Source organism: Larus michahellis, chromosome 3 (assembly GCF_964199755.1).
Source record: "Larus michahellis chromosome 3, bLarMic1.1, whole genome shotgun sequence".
Lineage (NCBI taxonomy): Eukaryota > Metazoa > Chordata > Aves > Charadriiformes > Laridae > Larus > Larus michahellis.
In genome coordinates, this window is record NC_133898.1 from 17624512 (window position 1) to 17644248 (window position 19737).

Below are 19737 nucleotides of genomic sequence, written 5' to 3' on the forward strand. Positions count from 1 at the left end.
ACGAAAGGGCTGCGAGTCCAGAAATAAGGATCAAACTCTGATCCGTTATGTTGCTATGCTTCTTGAACAAATTACAGCCATGTCAAAGCCCTGTTTTGTTTTGGCACTGGCGTGGCCTTTGACTTTCAGCCTCTTTCTCTATTCCAACTTATTTCTCTTTTCCTCTCTAAACTGGTCTTCATCCTCTATCAATCAGCATTGTTTATGCAAGAATTGCTCACTTTTTTTATTTTTTTTTCTGCTTCACTAGTATGCACTGCGATGATGTTCCCCTTTACTATCCTCCAGCTGTTTTTAGTTTTTTCTTTTCTTTTCTTTTTTTTTTTTTTAATGTCAGATGACCCCTTGCTGTTAAGGTCATGTGCCATCAGCTTCACTGGAGAGCCGGAGTTCCACGGCAGCCACATAAATGACTTGATACCATCTCACTGAAAGGTCACAGCATGCTTTGGAGGGTGCTTTTCCCTTGTCTTAGTAGCGTTTTGGATAGGCAATTAAGTTTCATGCAATTCCAGACACTCGGTTCAAATTCACAGTTTTTCTTATTGGGTAAATGGGAAATATATTTCATATTAAGCATAATTTATTGTACTCAACAGCTGCTGTTATGATGGCCTCTCAGGATTGATATGTTTACACTGAACCGCAGCATCTGGAATTTCCCCCTGTGTTCCCATCCTCCTCTGCCCAGGTCTGAAGCCCTTGGCTTTGGAAACCAAGCTGTGTGAGATGGAGAGTTAGGGGGAAGGAGGGAAGACTCCTACAGACGCTGCAGCTCTTCCTGGCTTCTGCTGATGCTTCTACTAACACGGGGAGAGACCTGCAGATGAAAAGCAGGGCAGGATGTGTCTGAGATTAAAATTTGGTTTGAGTGCTGAAAACAACTCTTGTTCCCTGTTGTCCTGCAGTGGCCTAGACCCGTAGTTATCCTTCAGCTTGGTGCTGACTCCTGCAGCTGCAGCAGTGAGGATGTTTCTGGTTGCTTCCAGAAAAGGACCAAACGTCAGCCCTTTCCATGTATCAGTAGTCCAGGTGTTGGTTTGGTCCTGGTTCTTCTTCCGCAGCAAGTCCCTGTCTTTTTAGGTGATGCAACCAAAACATGAATAATAGAAGTATTTCAAGATAAATGCTATTAAAAACTAGGTGGAACCCATGTAGCATTGCCATAATGATAACTTCTTTACTCTTTTGTTTGTTTGTTTTTAAATCTGTCTTTTGTTATCTGCAACTTCGGGTTCACATTGTCAGGTTTTACTCCGCAGACCAGAGAGCTAGAAATTCAGCTTTCTAAAAACAGAAATGAGATTATGATATATGCATTTGCAAAGGCTGGAGTTCAGAGAATAGTGCCAGAGATACCATAGGACCTGAAGGTCTCACAATGCAAACTGGCCACACACGTATGTGCTAGAAAAGGCTGGAACAATGGTTTCACGGGAGTGTCGCTATAACATTTTATTAATACACTAATAAACCTAAATTTTGGAAATGGCTGGTATTTTCATCTAGAATAATTATTATAATAGAAGACTTCCCGGGTCATTTTTATTGCTCTCCTGTGGGGCTGAAGCTGTTCCGGTGTAATGGAGTTTGCATATTCAAGGTATTTTAAGACCTAGGAGAAGGTCATCTGTTAATAACAAACGGTGAGTCTGAACAGCTCCGCTAGGCTCTGGTTTATAGCTTGTCTTAGGACATAAATGTAAGCTTCAAAAGAATAATAATGCCCAAGCCAGTAAATAATATATCAGTCATCCTTGCTAATCTAGAAAAACTGCGCACGCTAGTTCAGCCTATAGATATTAACTCCCTTCATTGTCTGAACAGAGACCTTTCTAAATCATTTGCCTCATATAATAGATTATGAATCAATTGCTGTGAATGGGGGAGTTCTGGTGACTTCCATTTTATTGGATTTAATCTTTCTCCTGTCATGGGTGTTCCGGGGAACCAGGTCTATTCGTTATGGCCCACTGTTGATGGCAGAGATGTATTCCCTTGCAGGAAAGCTTCTCCTGCAAGCTGTAAATTGAAGCTGAGAACTAAATTTATTCCTTCTAATACCTCACGCTGAACGACTGAACTTCAAACTAGTCCCATAGCATCAACTTTGGTGTTAGTTTGACAACGTTGCATTTCCAGTATTTATCTGAATTGCATAATTTAGTGCAAAGTATTGCAACTGTTCTTCTGTATGTACTGTGCTTTAAATAATACTTCTCCTTTTTGTATTCACATATTTTATTAGCTATCAAGTATTTGGTATGCCGATTGGTGTTTTGAGGTTTGCCCAACATATTTTATGGTTGTATTGTACTGGGTTTGAGTGTTTATACCTTGCTGATGCTCCATCTTTTACATAAGCCTGGCGATGCAGTATATATATCACTCAAGACGTGATATTTGATGTTATTTCATTCTTCTGAGCCATAATTTTCAAACACCACCAAAAATTGCCTTAATTTTGTCAAAGAGGAGGAGTGCATTTGAATAATAATCAGGATGAGAAATGAGAAAAAACTGAATTTAGCAGCCCCAGGCATTTGAACAGCTTCATCTAATCATTTTTGCCCTTTCGGTAATGCCTTACGGTTTTTTTGCAGATGGCAGTGAAGCCCAGTGATCATATGGAGGAGACTGCAGTAACTTTGCAGGGGTTTTTCCCTTCTTTTTTTTTTGTCTGGACAGGTCTGGGGTTGTCATCCATTTTTGTCCGAAGAGCAGATGTTCTTATCTTTATAGCAGAAAATTCAGATGAGAAATCAACATCTGTTTCTGATGTGGCTAGCATGGTTCAATGTGTATTTGTCTTAATAGTTGTAGGCAGTGAAAATGCTTTGATATGAGAGGTTGCAAAGAACCAGCCTGTCTGCTGTCTGTAGTTACAAGTGCATTTGTGACTCAAGCCTGATTTCCAGTGGCTCCTGCTCCTGTTTTCTGGAAAGTAGGCACTCTCAGGCTCATGTGGGACCAGACTCTGACTCCCTGCTGAGCTGCAGTGCTGTAAATGTGAGTAGCCGTGTGCATGGGCATCTGGAATAAAACTGCATGGGGAAAAACGCAAGCACAAATGTTGGTCGGTCTCCTTAGTCATGCGGGGAGGAAAAACTTGCCATTGAAAAGCCTTTTATGTATTTTAGCCACTTCACAAGAGACTTGTGAAGGCTTTTTTAAATTTTTTTTTTTTATTTCCCTTCTTTGACTTTTACTATATATTTCTGCTTTTCAGGATCAAGCATTTCTCCTGTCTCTGTGGCTTCTCTTTGACAAGTCTATTCTTCTAACCAGCTGTGTCAGGCTTCAGAGATGCTTTTAGAAACACCTGTCCCGTGGTATAGAGGCTTGACAGTCATTCGATTTGTATCTTTTACTAGTTAAGCTCCTGAGATTCAAGCGTAGGGTCAAAGCCTTAAAGTTTCTTAATTTTTTTCCTAGCGTTGCTGCCAACCAATGTTAAAACAGAAACATTCTCCAAGAGTATTAATGTTAGGGCACAGAGAGGCACGCTAATTGTGCAGAAAGCTGAAACGTGAACCTTTCAACTTGCCTCACCATCTTTCTCCTGTCCCCAGCTGCTAAACCTTTTCATTCCTGTGCATCTTTAGCTCTTCATGGCTACTCTCCATTGGACTCATAAGAGTGCACTGTACTTCTCCTAGGTACTAGCTCTTACCCCAGTGCCTGAACCCAACTAATGAATGATCACGTCTCTGTCACGTAGTCTGTCTCTCAAATAGTTTCTTTTTATCCCTCTTGTACGAGAAGAGTTACCTTCACAGAACGCTGGACTTGGAGTATTTTTTCCTAGTAACACATAGTAAAAGTACCCCTTTAAAGGAAAGAATCCTTGTTCACAACCAGTAATGAGCTTCTGAGTTTCATGAGATACCAAAGATATGGGTCTCGGGAACAAAGCCATCAATGTGCTGATGCCATGGCTGGGTCAGTAGGTGAGCAAAGCTGCCCTGTAGCCCATCCACATGAACAACTAGCCACGACATCTGTAGTCATGCAAGTAGTGCAGGAGTGCAGGTGTTCTCCATGGCCAATCATCCACAAAGGAAAGACCTCATTTTAGAGTTTCCTGTCCCTCAGCTGGGAAAGAGATGTCATTTTTATGCCTCTGTGTCAGTGGTGCCTAAAAGACCTTGGGAACATGTATAATAAAATCCGCTTGGGATTTTTGAGGTTTGTTTGTTTTTCTTTTTCCTCCAAATAGCCTGGGGCTAGTATTCTCTGTGATCCCTTAAATAGTAACCACGTAGGTTCAGTTTTAGCCTCCACATGAAGTAAATGGGATGGAAGCAGGATTATTTGAGCAGGAACTTTTTTCAAGTAAATTTAAAGAAAACAGTACTTTCCACTTTTTTAACAGAGAGGAAAAGGCAGTGGAAGTTTGGAAAAACTGTTACTGCCCTGAAACGCTTCACTCAGGTTCTCTATTTAGATGACAAAGAGCACTGTATCATAGACAGATTACTTGGCAATTGTCTTTCCATTATGAAATAATGCAATAAAATAACACTGAAAATGAAACAGAAAATGAAAAACATGAGAAAGCATAGGGAAAAGGGCTCTTAATGTTCAATAGCTACCACTAAAGCCCCTAATTCAGGCTACCAGTTCTTATGTTTCTGTAAGCAAGATGAGGTGTCAAACATTATTTAAAGTGTATGTGCTGTGAGATTGGACTATGCTTTGTGTTTCACGATTGATAACGTATTATTCCTAAATAAATCTTGCAATTCTAGCTGCAGTGACACAAATAATAGAACATGAACATGTGAAAGAAAATGGCCAATTTGAGTGATACGAAAAGAAGCTATGCTTCATTTGGTCTTAGAAAATAAGGCACAGTACAGATATGATTGCCTTTCTTGAGCGGTTGTATAGGATTGCTACTATATAAAGCTCTCCCTGCTTACATTTTTGGAGTGACTCAATGATTTGTGTGTGTTGTGCAGTGTATTTTTCAGTTTTGAGAGACACGTTAAGGTAATGGTTCTGTAAAATGTTAAATGTCGGAACTGTATAGCTCATTTTGTCATCAGATTCTGATTTGTTTGCAAATTATGTATTCACGTGTAAGGGTGGCAAAACCAGGCAGAACACTGATGTTGAGAAAGACTGCAGCTCACAGAAGTAGTCATTTTATTTTTGTGTCTAATGGTCTATTTTTAAAGGCTAAGCTTCCAGCACCAGGCACTTAGGAGAAATTATTTCTTCTATCTTTGAAAAATAATATCAGCCTAAGTTACACCTTCTGGACCTCTCATACCCTGTAGCATTTTTACTGTCTGATGCTGTTTATACTTCAAAATGATTTTCAACCTTTAGCCTAATGAAAGAAAAAGTATGCTTGTTTCTTTATAGAAAATATGTAAGTGGCCAACAGGTTAAAAATTACATTTAGAGAGAAAATGTTGCCTGATTTCATAAGAAAGTCAGATTGACAAATACCATTGGCTTCATGTGTTCATTTCAAGATGGATTTAGCTAATGCTTGTGTGGTTGTAATCTCTGTGAGGTTACTTTATTACTTAGAACACATGTTTTGAAGTGGCAGTCAAAAGGATGAGGGCTTGGGGTTAAAAGACTTTCAGACATAATAATTCTTAATCAAAATCTCATTTGGAAAAAAATGGCACCTGGATTCAGTAAAGCAGTAAAGCACCATGGCTCTTCCAGGGAGTACAGCAGCCTGTCTTGACAGTGATTTATGTTCTTTTTTGCCAACCATGCCCAAGTATATTATCTAGGTTGACATGCATATGTACATACATCAAGTGAGGTCTCAGCACCTGTTACAATCCTCACGCTGAATTTATCTTTGTTGATACCTTTGAATATTGGTAGAGAACGAAGGACACAGTCCCTTGACACAGATCAGCTAGATGTAGCACGACATGGTTTCGGCACAAGCTGGGCGTATATTTAGACTCCGCGGCAGAAGTAATTAAGGGTGGGATTTGATTGTCATCTGGCCTTGCAGTTGTTCTTGCTATGAGAGTCTGGAAACTTGTAATCTCACAGGTCAACAAGCAACCACCTAGCTTCAGTATTCTTTGACATTTCGGGGGCTATTTCTGTGTAGATGTGAAGCAAGCGCTCCGTGGGAAAAATATTACAATAATAGACATGACTCCTGAAATCTTGCCAAGTGCAGAATAATTTAGATTGTTCTGCAAATCCTATGCATACATTTTCCTAAATTAAAAACATGCTGCACTATTTGAAAAATACCTAGCCTGAGTATTACAGCCTTAAGCATTACAAAAAGGTCACTATATAATTTACTAGAAAATGATAACCTTCCAATACATTTCGAACCATCCTGTAAAATTTAATAGAAATGCAGTATTCGGGCTGGGAGTTTTATGGGGCACCACTGAAACAAAACAAAAAAAGATTTACAAATTAAATTTGGTAGAATAATGTTTGTATAATCTTTGGATATCACTACTACTATATTAGATGGGATTTATTCATAGAAGTTATTTGTGCACTGGTTTGTCTTTCTTAATCTCTTTCTTCCCCTCCACCGTCAATGAATAGGCTATTTTTTCTGTATGGAGCATTATTATCTTTTTTTATTTGCATTCAAATAAGTCTCGCTTAAACTCTTAAGTGGACTCTTTAAAATTATTTGGTTTACTTTTGTAAACGGCAAAATATGACAAACCAATGCAGAGGCTCTTAAAACTTGCTAAAAACCATGCAAGCTCACAGCATGCTTTAAAGGATATAGGGCAAGAGCTATAGAGGCCTCCAACATCTAAAAGTGGGGTTTAGACAGAATGTGGGCAATTCAAAAAAATTTTAAAAAGTAGCCCAGAGCTTCTCTACTTGGCAAAAGCTTCTGGGCACCGAACTGAATTTTGCTCTGAAATTTGGGTGGCAGAGTTCTCTAGGTACCTTAGCCTAGGGTTTTCCCAGTCTAACTAGACATCAAGTTACAGAATCACAGAATGGTTCGGGTTGGAAGGGACCTTACAGATCACCCAGTTCCAACCCCCCTGCCCTGGGCAGGGACACCTCCCACTAGACCAGGCTGCTCAAAGCCCCATCCAGCCTGCCCTTGAACACCTCCAGGGATGGGGCATCCACAACTTCCCTGGGCAACCTGTGCCAGTGTCTCACCACCCTCACAGTAAAGAAGTTAAGCTGCATCTGAGTCATTTCAACAGTTCTCCGCAGTAGACGCTGTTTATTCTGGATTGTGCCTGAACCTCCTGTCTCTGAAGAGTTACTCCGAATTTGATGTATGATGTAGCTTTGTAACTTCACTGGATTTATATGTGAGTAGTCAGATTCCAGCCCTGTGACTGTGCTCCAGAAAGAGGAGACTTCCCACAGATCTCATTCTCTGCCTTATTCAGTGGAATCATCAAGTTGTTATCATCTAATTATTACATGGAACATTTAATGGGATGGGTGCTATAATTATGAATTTGACCAGGACACATTAAGGAAAAATCTTAGCGTTTCATCAAGTGAATGGATCGTACTTCAGAAGATGTGTGAGGTTATTTTCGGGAGTAATGCACAGAAGTGAAGAGTTCAGCCTTGATTTATGGAATGCACAAGGCACATTATAAAACAAATTTGAAGGGCAGTATCCTAAAGTGATGAGGACATCTGGGAGAGGTTCAGCAGAGAAAGCAGCAGTGGCATAAATCACAAATGGGCTGTTCTTTGGTTGAAGATGTAGGTTAGTGGGAAGGCTATGAAATCTGCGTTTGATTCTGGTTCAGGCTGAAGTAGCTCAGTGCCAGACTTTGGATCACAGATGTACTTCTGGGATAATTTTTTTTGCACTGTGGTCTGCCGCACAGTGAATGCCTCCAAAACAGTGTTTTGGGAAGCAGAGCTGTAAATGCCTCCATGCTTACAGTGTTGAAGGTGCAGATTGTTTTAAAACAGTGAAGAGGACCGACTCCGTTAGAACATCCTTCAAACTCCAGAATCAGACGTAAGCTGCAAGAGTTTAAAAGTGAAGCATTTTTTATCAGTGTAAATGTACTATTTGGAGAAAAATACAGGTTACAAAGAATATATGTAAGTAAATAAGCCAATTTACTCAGGTTTTTAGTGACTTTTTTTTTATGCTGAAAAAAATCTATTGTCTGAACCTTCTCTGAAAGAATTGCAGGTTTGGAGCTACAGAGATGATAGAAAATTCTTTTAAAGAAGATACTTGATGTTTTTGCGTTATCTACTGATTAAACAATATTGTAGCACGTCCATTTTCCTCTGATTACTAAAACCCACTCTAGAAACGTGGGGTGTGTGCATATATCTGGGGCTGATTTCAAAACACAGATTTCTCGACGTTTCGACTCCCTGAGCTTCTGTTATGGAGCGGTGGGTGAACGCATTCAAAATGTATTTAGCAAATACAAACAAATGTACTTGAAGACACTGTCAGCTGTGCGTGACATTGTCTCTCTGTGATGGCACTCTGGCTAGATAAGAGTTTTGTTGTCTGCAGTGGAAAAGACAAAGATGAGAAATGTGAGTTTGCACACTAGGGATAAAAAAACCCCACACCAAACAACAGATGAGGTAATGTTTTGCAAGAGTTTGAAAAGCAAAGGGACACGGGGAAATAAAAAGCTTTAGTAGCTTATTATATCTGACACTGTTGTCTTTCTCTGTGCTCACTCTCACCCACACAACAGATCGTTTCTTAATTTTTCCATATGTGTTTCCTTTGTATTTTTCATTAATTACCCTATTTTCCATAATTAATTGCATACTTCTAGATTTGTTCCTCTACTGAAAAATTCTGTTTGACTCTCTGCATCCTTCCTCCCTTTTATTTAGCCTATTTAATCATTATTATCTTTCCCCTCAAAACCTACTCCCCATATTTTTTTCCTGAAGCAACAGCGTTTCTCAAGTTGCCATTTCTCATTGAACTTTAGCAGCATCCTTGCATCTGCTAATTCCCCATGGCTCTGTTGTTCTCTTGCAGTAATAACAGCCATATTTTTTCCTTCCTGGGAACACTGAGGTGGCTGATATCAGCAGGAAAACTTTCAGGAAAAAGCTTCTAAGCCAGTATATGTATGAACAGGGTGCTCCTGTCAATGCCACAAGCCGCCGTCTTATTGAATGGACTTTTATATGGCGCAGGCAAGCGTTGGGCGCAGGAGGAGGCTTTTATTGCTTTGTGCAGAACGCGTGTCTCATGTGCAAGTCCATATCGGCAACCTAACAGTGAAATCTCTGCTGGTCCCAACGGGTGTCTCGGTTCACCCGGTGCTAATCCCCTCGCGTAGGCGAAGACTCCAGTCTAGTTAGGTTGCTGATGTGGTGAGCCCTTCTGTGATCACCAGGAAAGGGGAGAAAGGACCTTACAGGGGCTTGATGAGTGTTTTTCATGTGAAAGCACATTTATATGGAACCTGATCTCTTTTGTATCTGTCCATATATTTCTGCTTTCAGCGGATTTTTAATCTGCAGTGGCATTTTTGCCAAAGTTATGTAAGTTCTTTGTTTCCTTCTCTCCTTTGTTTGCCTTTATTTCTTTTAGCTGGTTAAAAAAAAAAAACTAATGGAAAAAGGGAGAAAGAAAGGGGTCAAGAACAGAGGAGTCTAAAAGCTACTGAGTCAAAGCAACCATAAAATATTAACTTATTTAAAAGAATCACACAGAGGATCACACACTGTCCTTTGTCTCACTGTAAAGTTAAGGCTTTATATGAGTTTTCTTGTGATTTAGTCATCTGTCATAGAGGAACCAGAATTGCTTAGAGTTTTTGTCTTGGAGAGGTGGTGTTTGTTTATTTTACACAAAAAAAAAACCCAGACCAACCAAACCCTCAAGGCTTATAATTATGGAGAGAAGGAAAGACATCAGGTACCACTTCTTGTTGATGTCATAGGTGGAAGAGCATGTCTCAGATTTGGAATGGGCCAGCTAATTTTAAACCATTGAGTCACCACTCAGTCACTCCGTTGCAGCACTGAACGACCATGAAATAAAAATACCGTGTTGTCTTTACTGAACAAGATGTAGTAGTAGCCTGTGAGAAAGGTGTTTTCTTCTTTGTAGCGGAGAATGTGTTACACGTGTCAGATTTCAACACTGGGGATATAATTGGTTGAGGTTATGTATTTCTTGGGTTTCCGCTGTAAAAGTATTCATGAGAAGCCACCACTTGTAAGCCGGAAAAAATGCATGAACATAGGCGTTTGTGCCACTATAAAACTACCTTTTTTTTTTTCAGAGATAAGGCAGAGATAAGCCTACTTTGAAGGCTCTAGTGATAGGAATTTCTTTGGAGACCAAAGCAGGAGGTGGAAATGTGAGGAGAGTGATGTTATTTTCAAGATGTTTAACCACGCACACATGTACGAGCTACACACCTTCTCAAACAGCTTATCTTACTCCTCAGGAGCTTGCTGTTTAACAGTGGCTCTTGCATCACACTTTTCCCATGGTCCAGCTATCGGGGAGTTTTGCTATTTCATTTGTTGAATGCTGTGTGCTGCGCTTTTAAAAGAGCACTATTTTGTAGCAGAAGTTACAGGATTTCATGTAATAAAACAACAGCGACAGTACTGTGTATAGCCCTTTCCTAACAGGAGATTTCAGAATGTTAAGAAGGCACAATCATTTTATCATTTGAAAAGCTTTATCTGCATATCCTTGTCCCTGTCAGAGGATAAATGATCTAGGAATGATCATCTTGTGCTTCAAAGTTCAAAACTCCCACAAGTGTATGAGGTCGTGATCCTTAGTGCCGTCTCATTCATTGAGTTTGATGAAATTATGGGACCGAAGTGGGCTGCACCATTGCCTCATCTAACTGCAGGTCTTGTCCCAAGGCCAGCTGCTGAATAACTCCAGAGCTTCTTGACCGAATCGCATGGTCCTCTTGTAGCTCGGTGTTCCTATGGCTGTGGGGTTGGTTGGTTGAGGTACCTCCTCTAAAAGTACCTGGGCAGCAGCAGTCTTTGATAAGAAGAAACAGTTCCCCTGAAAGCAAGAAAGGAAAGATACAGAATTTGGAAATAGCTGCATGTACAAAAGTAAAAGCCCAGAAGTTGCTTTTCTGGCTCTTTCTGTGAGCACATGTTTAAGTCATCTGTATGTAGTGATTTGCCAGCAGGCTCTTAGCCATAGTACGTTCTGTTAGGAAAGGCTCTGGGAGTTATAAAATTTTTGTGTTTTCTAAATAATTAATCAGAGTAGGAGCAGTTATTATTTCTTTTCTGCTTTTCTTGGGACTGGAGAGGTGAGGAGAGGCTGGCAAACAGTACTCAAACAGATCTAAGAAACTCTAAACTGTGCTTTTACAATCAATAGAAGTTGTTTTAAAAATTTCATCCTTCAGTTCCCTGCTTGTTTCCAGTTACTAAATCCCATGAAAAAGGCATATCATTATCTTATCCTCTGCTCCACCATTTCGGATGTTCAGAGCCCTTGATAAATTAACAGACTGGTTATTCAGAAAAATAAAATTACATTTCTGGATTGGATTTATGATTATTATGCAAATGTAACTGCCATATTCTGTGCAGAAAACACATTTAAATGCCTGAAAATAGCAATAATCCTGTTCAGGAGCTACTCCAGTTAATACTTTCCTATATAGAAATGAGCATTCATTAATAACTTCTGGATTGTTATTAGGATTGTTTTATTGTAACATGTAATTTGCTTGAACTGACTACGTCTTTCTCAAAATGGTTTTAATTACAGAAATAAATGACAAAGCTTAGTGGAGATGCTTATACAACAGTGCAGTCATTTTCTGTGTGCCAACTGGAAATTCATTCTTAACAGATGGAATTCACCAGTCTGCAAAGAATGAACACAAGGCCTTTGCACTGCTTAAAACTTTACTTAATCTGTCTGATAAACTACAAACGTGATGTCATACACGCTATTTCTTCCTGGCTTCTGCACCGTTTATCAATTATTCTGTTATAGCTGCAGAAAAAAATAGAGTTGGTCATTTTACTGAGGGTGTATTTTGCTATTGGGAGCAATTTTATACGTCAACTAGACATACCACTGTGGGTCAGAATAAAGGTATGGCTCAAAATATTTCCTTTTCTTTACAGGGACTGTGACATTTATCCTGCTTCCTTCTGGGGGCATGGGCAGTACTGTTGCAGATGATTTTAGCTGCCTCTTCCTCTCTCCTTTTTTTTTTTTTGTTATCATTCTGCCTGTCTCTCTTCTTGTAGCTCTTGTTGCCTTTATAAATCAGTAGCTACGACCTTCTTCCAAATTCTGATTCAGAATAAAGGCTGTAGATAGCCATAAGATGAAGCCAGGACTTTAGATGCAACCTACCAGGAATAGAAAACCAATATTTTCCTCCTAGTTGATGAGCTGGTTGATTGCAAGTCTCGCCTCTTCCTTGAGACTCACTAACTTTAATGAACAGCAGTAAAAATGTAGCCCAGGAGTAGCTCCAAAAGTGGAGGTATGCTGATTAGGTACAACATAAAGAAAGGAGGCATCATCAATACGGAGAAAATGAGGGTATCACGCTGAATGACCCTGCGGGCTGGGGTAGTGGCAGAGAGATGAATTCATTACTATCAAGCGCAAAATCACATAACTTAAGAATAACAAGATATTCAGCTACAAGTTAATTGCTCATCAGTTAGAAATGAATGAGAAGTAAAAGCATGCAATGTGCTAAATGACAACAGGATGAATGAGCCGGAGTGTTGTGGCCATGGAAAAGGCAATTAGACTGCTGGCCCCTGTCAGGGGAGAGAGAACTGGCGATGATCCTGTCCTAGAAGAAAGAAAAAAGGGTATAGCTACGTCAGCCAGTCACCTCAGCTTTACATGGAGCTTGCAACACATCAGTACTCTGTATCCACTGGAAACACGTGTGTCTTTATCCCAGCGTTCTTCGAAAAAGCACGATGTTAAGGTAGTTACCGTAGAGCATAAGAACTGCTGTGAGTTCACATCCTTGCTCATCCAATGTGATCTTGTTCACGTTTCCATCCTCTAAAAGAACGTGGCTTGTTTTAACACAGCAAAACAATGACTAGACATGAAAATAAATGAACCAGATAGGGGAGAAGACTATTTATGGTGAAGGATTGAAGTAACATGAGAGAAAACAGAGGAAGGCTGTCCACAGATAAACTTAGGTTCGGAATAAAGAGAGTAGTGTATCAAGAGAGCAGTGTTCCGGTAGGAGTAAGTCAAAAGTGAACTGGTGTGATCAGCTGATAAAAGGGTCCTGTGCTGGTGATGGCTAGCCCAGTTGAACCAGGAGGTCTCCCCCAGCTCTGCCTTCCTGTAGGATCACTCTGGGTGGAAGGGACTTGGGGAGGTCTTTGGTCGAACCTCTCCTGCTCAGAGGAAATCTTCCCCCGGAGCAGCGGATCCAAATGTGTATGACCAGGCACGGCATCTGGCAAAAAGTAGCTAGAAAAGGCTTAACAAAGAAATAAATGTTAGGCCGGCAGGCAGGACCTAGAGGTTTTCCAACCAAATTTTGCACTAAGTAAACACCTAAAAATGATGTCATTAATGAAATAAATGGGATCATCAGTTGTGAACTCCAAGGTAAAATAAGTTCAACATGAAAATTATATCCGTTCTAAGTACAGTGACTTTTGACTTTTTATTATATATACACAAACATTTGCATCTGTATCCTATATTGCTTTTTTTTTTTAAAGTCTGCTTCCATCCTGCAATGTCTTATTCATTAGATTATTTATGCATTGGCTACAGCAATATTCTGTTAAATATTGAAAAGTTTGTGATTTAAACCTCACTGTGATTTGAACTGTAACTATTTCTTATGGACCTAAAGGCTTAAATTTAACATTAGGCTGGTTTTATTTATTTTTATTGTTTTAATTTTGTACCAAGACCAAGAAAGGATATACTTAGTTCATTAACATTAATGAGGAAATAGTGCAGCTATGCTGTCAAGGAAATGAAAGAGCATAGAAAATACATTCAGGACTATTTAATTAATGTTTCACTCTGCATTGTCCTACTTTTTATTCTGTAGTCTTCTTTAAAGCACAGAAAACATTTTTGATAGACAAAGAATTATTATCCTGGTTGCTTTCAATTAAATAAATATACACTTCTAGAATGCCAAATAAAGTTCAATGATATTGTTTAAAAAAAAAAATATAGAGGGTGGGAGGTCTGAGCAAATGAACTGCCTGTTTTTGTTATCTGTGAATATATTAATATTGTGGCATAAAAGGATATCCCTGCTTCTTTATTATTAGAGCTCAGGTGCTAAATCCACTTCTTCAGTAGCATGGAGAAGGGCTCTCTGATGGAGCCTGGAGAGTACCTGGCTTTGCTGCCCGGGGATGCTGCTGGTCCAGCATAGCTCTGCTGTGGCCTCTCTTCACAAGGCTTCAGTAGAAAAACCTAAACCTGGCGGGGAGCCCTGAGGGAGGATAACGTACTCCTTTCCTTCCCTTCTTTGTGCAAAAAAACCCTCCTGTGGCCAAGGCGCTCTGCCTGGCGCAGGAGGAGGTGCCACCTCCAGCAGCCAGAGCGAGCCTGACCTCCGGGGCTTAGCTGGGGCAAAGCAGCCACGAATTTTACTGCAAGCAAAAGGAGAAAAAACAGATTTGCATTTCGCTTGTTTTGATTCCACTACTTAAAGCTAATCTCGGGTAGCTTTTTTATTTTCTTGAAAGCGGCTTTGTACTGACTAGCCCTTGGTATTTGTCAAATTCTTTGTTTTCTCTGCTTATTCCCTGCTGGCCTACTCAGAAGCTAGTTAAATTATGAGGATTATTCGGAGCTGCAGCGGATAATAAAATGGTCTATTGATTAGTAGACTTCTAATTACTTGTCTCTTAGCATGAAAGAGAAATAAGAAGATTTGATAGTAAACAAAGCAGAAAACAAATAGGGTGTTTCCAACATGTAGGGGTATACATGCTTGTGTGTGGCCTTGTACAAGAGTATCGTAATTTCCAGTTTATCATCATGAGCTTATTTGACTGCTTACAGAACTGTGACCTGCGCAAGCAGACTGTTTGACAGATAATCAGCCAAAAATACAACTCCTTAATTTTTTTCTGCAATACCCTGCATATGCACTGGAAGCATAACATCACGATGAGCAGTGTGTTTTTGATTTTTCATGTCTTGTTGTAATGGAATGAAAGTTATGGCTAATTTGTATTTTAACTAGGTATGTACCGACAGAAATGAATATAAATAGCGTGTCAGGTTTAGCTGGGAAAACCCTGAACACCAGTAAGTAGTGAAACCTTTCCACTTGTACCACGCGCCTCCGTACTGGTTCAACGTGTCGCATTACCTCTGGTCTTCCCTAAAAATGATGCATAGTCTGTACTCCACCTTCAAACCAGCTTCTCGTCTTAAAGAGGCGGGTGAAATTTTTCAGGATGCAGATCTACAAACCTTCAAGCCTTGCCTAGGAGGAGAGGGGCGCCGACATCCTCTCCTCCTTCCATCGCTGGCAAGGCGATGGCAACGCTGCTCACGAGAGGACTTCTCACTTGTGCTTGTAGGTGACTGTGCTTCCCAAAGAGGTATGAAAGCAGAGGACAGACTTTGTGATGTTTTGAAAAATAGGGATTGAAATCCTGGCAGAATTGCATTTGATTTCAGAAGGACCAGGGTTTCTCGCAAGCCCTTTAATGCCTCTTCCATGATCCACAAAAGTCTTCCCATGAATTTCTATGGGGTCTGCGTGCCTGTCTTATTTTTTTTTCCAAATCTGTTTCTTTAAATGCCATGAACTTCAAACAAAAAACAACTAATACTCCCAACAAAAACTCTGTATAGTTCTTGCCCATGGCAAAATGGCTGAGGCAAAGCAATAATTTAATTAAAGTGTGAAAATCGTGTAATTCTCATGAAGTATTCAAATTCCTGTATTTTTTTGTTTTGGTTAGAGTTGTCCAAGTATGAAGGGCTCAGTTTCCAGTTCCGTTGTGCCCTTCTACAGAATATGAGTTTCTTATTCAGAAATTAAGGAGTTGCCGTTGCTTTTAATTTTGCCTGTGGGTTGACTTGACCGTGGTGTAGTTTGCCCGGCTCTTCTAGTTTGCCTGGCTTTCCATCGTGGTAAAAACCCTTTCCTTTTAAACCTGGCTGCTGGCAGGGAGGCAGGTGAGCAGCCCTGTGCTTTGCAGACGCAAGCGGTCTCATCAGCCCATCAGTCCCCTCCGTCACCCAGAGGCTGATGTCAGAGCGAGATACTCCCTGCTAAATGTGAACTCCTTCATTAGTTTCGCAGTCTTCCTCTAGGCTTGTAATTAGGGCCCTCCTGATAACCGGCACACAACCGCAGCCGTGAATTAGCTCTTCATGTGAAGGTTTCTCTCTCTCTCGGTGTTTCCGTCCTTGTCAGCTTACAGGAGGCTCAGCTGCCACTCGAATCCGTTATCCATGTCAATCATCCTTCCCGTAAAAACCCAACCCGCAGGCTGGAGGAAGCCCTTAGCATCGCTGCGGTCATGGGGAAGCCACCCTGTTTTTGGCCAGGGGAGCACTGTGCTCGGGTGAACAGCCAGCATTCCATTGTGTGCGCTTTTGTGGGCGTCTGTGTAGTTATTCAAGAGCTGCTTTGTTTTTCCGCGGAGCATGGAAAACAGACATGGCCCAGGCTCTGCTGTTTACCTGACAAAACAGTCAAAACAGGCTTCTGATTAAAGAGGCAGCAGCAGACACCCAGTCTCCGCGGGCTTCTCCCCATTAGGGGATAATGGAAGCGTTTACTAACAGCCAAAGAAATTATTTATTAGGATATGAAACCTTTAATTTAGAAGGAAGGTTTCACGTTCTCATATTTTTTTTTTTTCCCCCTTATACTCCCACTCTGCAAAATGTAGCAAGGCCAAAAACTAATGCATTTGCACATCTATTTCTAAGCTATGTGGGTGTCTCTGAAAAGGTATGATTTTGAAGGAGAACAAATAATATACTCGCAGCAATCTTCTTTGAACCAACAAGGTTTTAGAAACCCGAAGATCCAGATCAATCACACCCGGTATATTACATTCTCTGCTCTGTTAGTTTTAGATTTAAACTGTTTTATAAATGTTGAAATTGCAACAAGAACTCCCCAGCTGCTAAAAATGGCTCTGATGGAGCCGGGCAGTCACACCTGGGGAAAATACATTGGAAGCTGACACTTCACCTTTCTTTCTGCTCCCCTAACTATCTGGTAGGACAAGTTTGTGTCTTATGGCATGCATTTCATCATCCCGTATATGTTTTGATGTAGGCGGTTGCCCCTGCTATTCATAGAGGAGGCTGACACAAGGGGCTAAAGTCTTTCCTGACCCAGCCAAAGTTGATGAGATCATCGCTTTGGACCAAATAATTCGTGAAATACACACAATCACATTGAAACATTTAAGCATCGAATGTTGACGAAGGTGTGAAATGGTATAAATGGCTGTATTGTTTACAGAATACCCTCATCTGCAGTTGTTCCCAGTTTATTTATTTGTGCGCACACAGATGTGCACCATGTACCCAGGAGGAAAGAACACAAAGACTTTTTTCTTCTTTATTTTGCTTGTTCTTATTTGGGGAAAGAAAATGTGATCTCCGACGTGCTGAAGAGCACAGAGTGAAAGGCAGATGTGGGCCTCTGTCTCCTGGTTTCCCCCTTACCCTCCCCTCAGCTTCTGTTTTCACCCATCACAACTCTTTCTCCCCTCCCCTTTGGATCCTGTTGCTGTTCGCAGGAGGAGAAAACCTTTACGCAATTTAGAATTTTGCTTTTGCCTCAGCTGTGCCAAGCTTGACCCTTTCCCCAGGCTCAGCCGAACGCCGGGGGCTCATCCACCCTTCTGAGCCCCTGGAGATTATTCAGGTTCCTTAATAAACCCAGGGCCTGAACTGACATCCGCTGAAACGAGAATAGCACCTGTAAAGTTGCTGGGCGTTGGTTTAAAATAACAAATCAAAGAGATTCATTCCATCGATGTTCTGTGCTCCCTTCGCCCCCTTACAAAAGAAGCAGGTGGGCCCATGAAAATCCCCCGTGGGGATTTAGGAGTGGCTTATTTAGGATTTTTTTGACCTGTACAGAGGTGCAGTCAGTGCAGAAATCAAGGCAGATGCTGTCTTTACAGGTCTTTTAGACAGTAGACAGTCAGGTGCAAGTTAAGGCATCCTTAATGCTTCCTAAGTTGAAAGAGGAGGGCAAAACCCCTTCTCCTAGCCAGCACGGGATAGCAAGGGTGAGTATTTTCTGCGTGTCGCACCTGGTAGCTTTGTGTAGCTCTAGGGGCAAAATGGATCCTTGTGAATAATTAGACAGCATCATTCTGGATTATTTTTAATTGGCAAAGTATGGGCATGGTACCTCCAAAATTTCAGAATGCTGCTCTAAGTTTGTCTCATCTGATCTTGGGGGATTTCTCCACTGAAGGGCATCATACACTGTTTTATTGTATCTGCTTTTGTACATACGATCAGTCTGGGAGAAAAAATCTCTTCCTCTTTTCTTCTATAGGTGTTCAGCTTTAAACATGCTTCCACCAATGTTTAATTTTGCCATTTCGAAAATGCTAAGGTTTGCAGTTGTTTACTTTTAATCATCCTCGGAAAGATTTCAATACAAGTAGCTGACTTCTTCCCTCTCCTTCAATCTGTATCTATGCATCTGCCCGTGTAATTTGTCCCCTCCGCCCTGGAGAAAGCAATGAGTACTTATGACTATACCAGATAGGTGTGAGCAATCAGGTAGTGTTAATATTTGCAAGGGTAAGAAATGAAATTTATGGAGACAATTGAGACAAAATAAACATGCCCTATATAATTAGCATAATAGCTGCATATCATCAAGTTTTCCCTCTGTATTATTATGACTGTCTTGATTAACCAGGTGTGGAGGGATTTGGAAAGACTGGGGAAAAAAAAAAAGGTAGGGAATAATAAGTAGGAGGTAATAAGAAGCAGAGAATGAATATATATGTGTGCCCGGCAAACAGAGTACATTTCATTTGTTTCTTGGCAGCAGAGGCTTTGGGACTAAAGTCTGATGGCAGCTGTTAGTTCCAAACAGGTAGGATTGATCTAAATTATGGTTTCTTGAAAGGGTAATTTCTTCCGACGACAGTTTTTCTGCTTCCATTTGCTTAAAGAAGGAGGAGGATCTTGACCTTTCGAGCAGCGGAAGGCATTTCTCTTAAAGATTTCCATCGCTGTCAAGCTTGTTTTGCTACCATCCACGGGAACAGAGGTATCTGCACGCCGGCCTGATGGGCGCCGTTTGGCTGACAGCGTGACGGGAAAGTTCAGATCTCCGGGAAGGAGATTACAGACTTCCTGCCAGAAGGGGGTAATTTTGTCACAGGTGCAGAGTACACCAAGTGTTACAGAGATGACAGAAAGCGTTGACGCTGACATTTATTTCCCAGAGTTTGGTAGTTTCGCAGAGTGGAGTCTCGCAGAAGTCTCCAGGGGGAGAGCAAGGAAGATGTCACGTTGAACGACATCCCAAATTCTGTCCCAGTTCTCCTGCGAAAAGCGTAATACTACCTCCTTAATACCAGCTTTCTCTGGATAAGAATGAATTTGCATATGAGTAATTATGAAATTAAAACCCACTGTAGGCTTCAAATCCACATATGCCCCAAAGTTGTTAAATACACTTACCAAGGACAATATCTGGGGGTTTGCATGTGACCGGGTGCCAGTGGAGGCCCACCTGAGCATGAGAGAGATGTGACTCTCGAGCTGAAATGCCAGTTGAATCCCTAAGGACACGCAGAAGT

At 40.9% G+C, this 19737-nt stretch overlaps 1 protein-coding gene across 37 annotated transcripts in view; it reads left to right on the forward strand.

Moving 5' to 3' along the window:
- The window catches only part of NRXN1 (neurexin 1), a 717017-nt gene that overhangs the window by 636742 nt on the left and 60538 nt on the right, over positions 1 to 19737 (forward strand). The gene's annotated exons all lie outside the window — the stretch shown is intronic.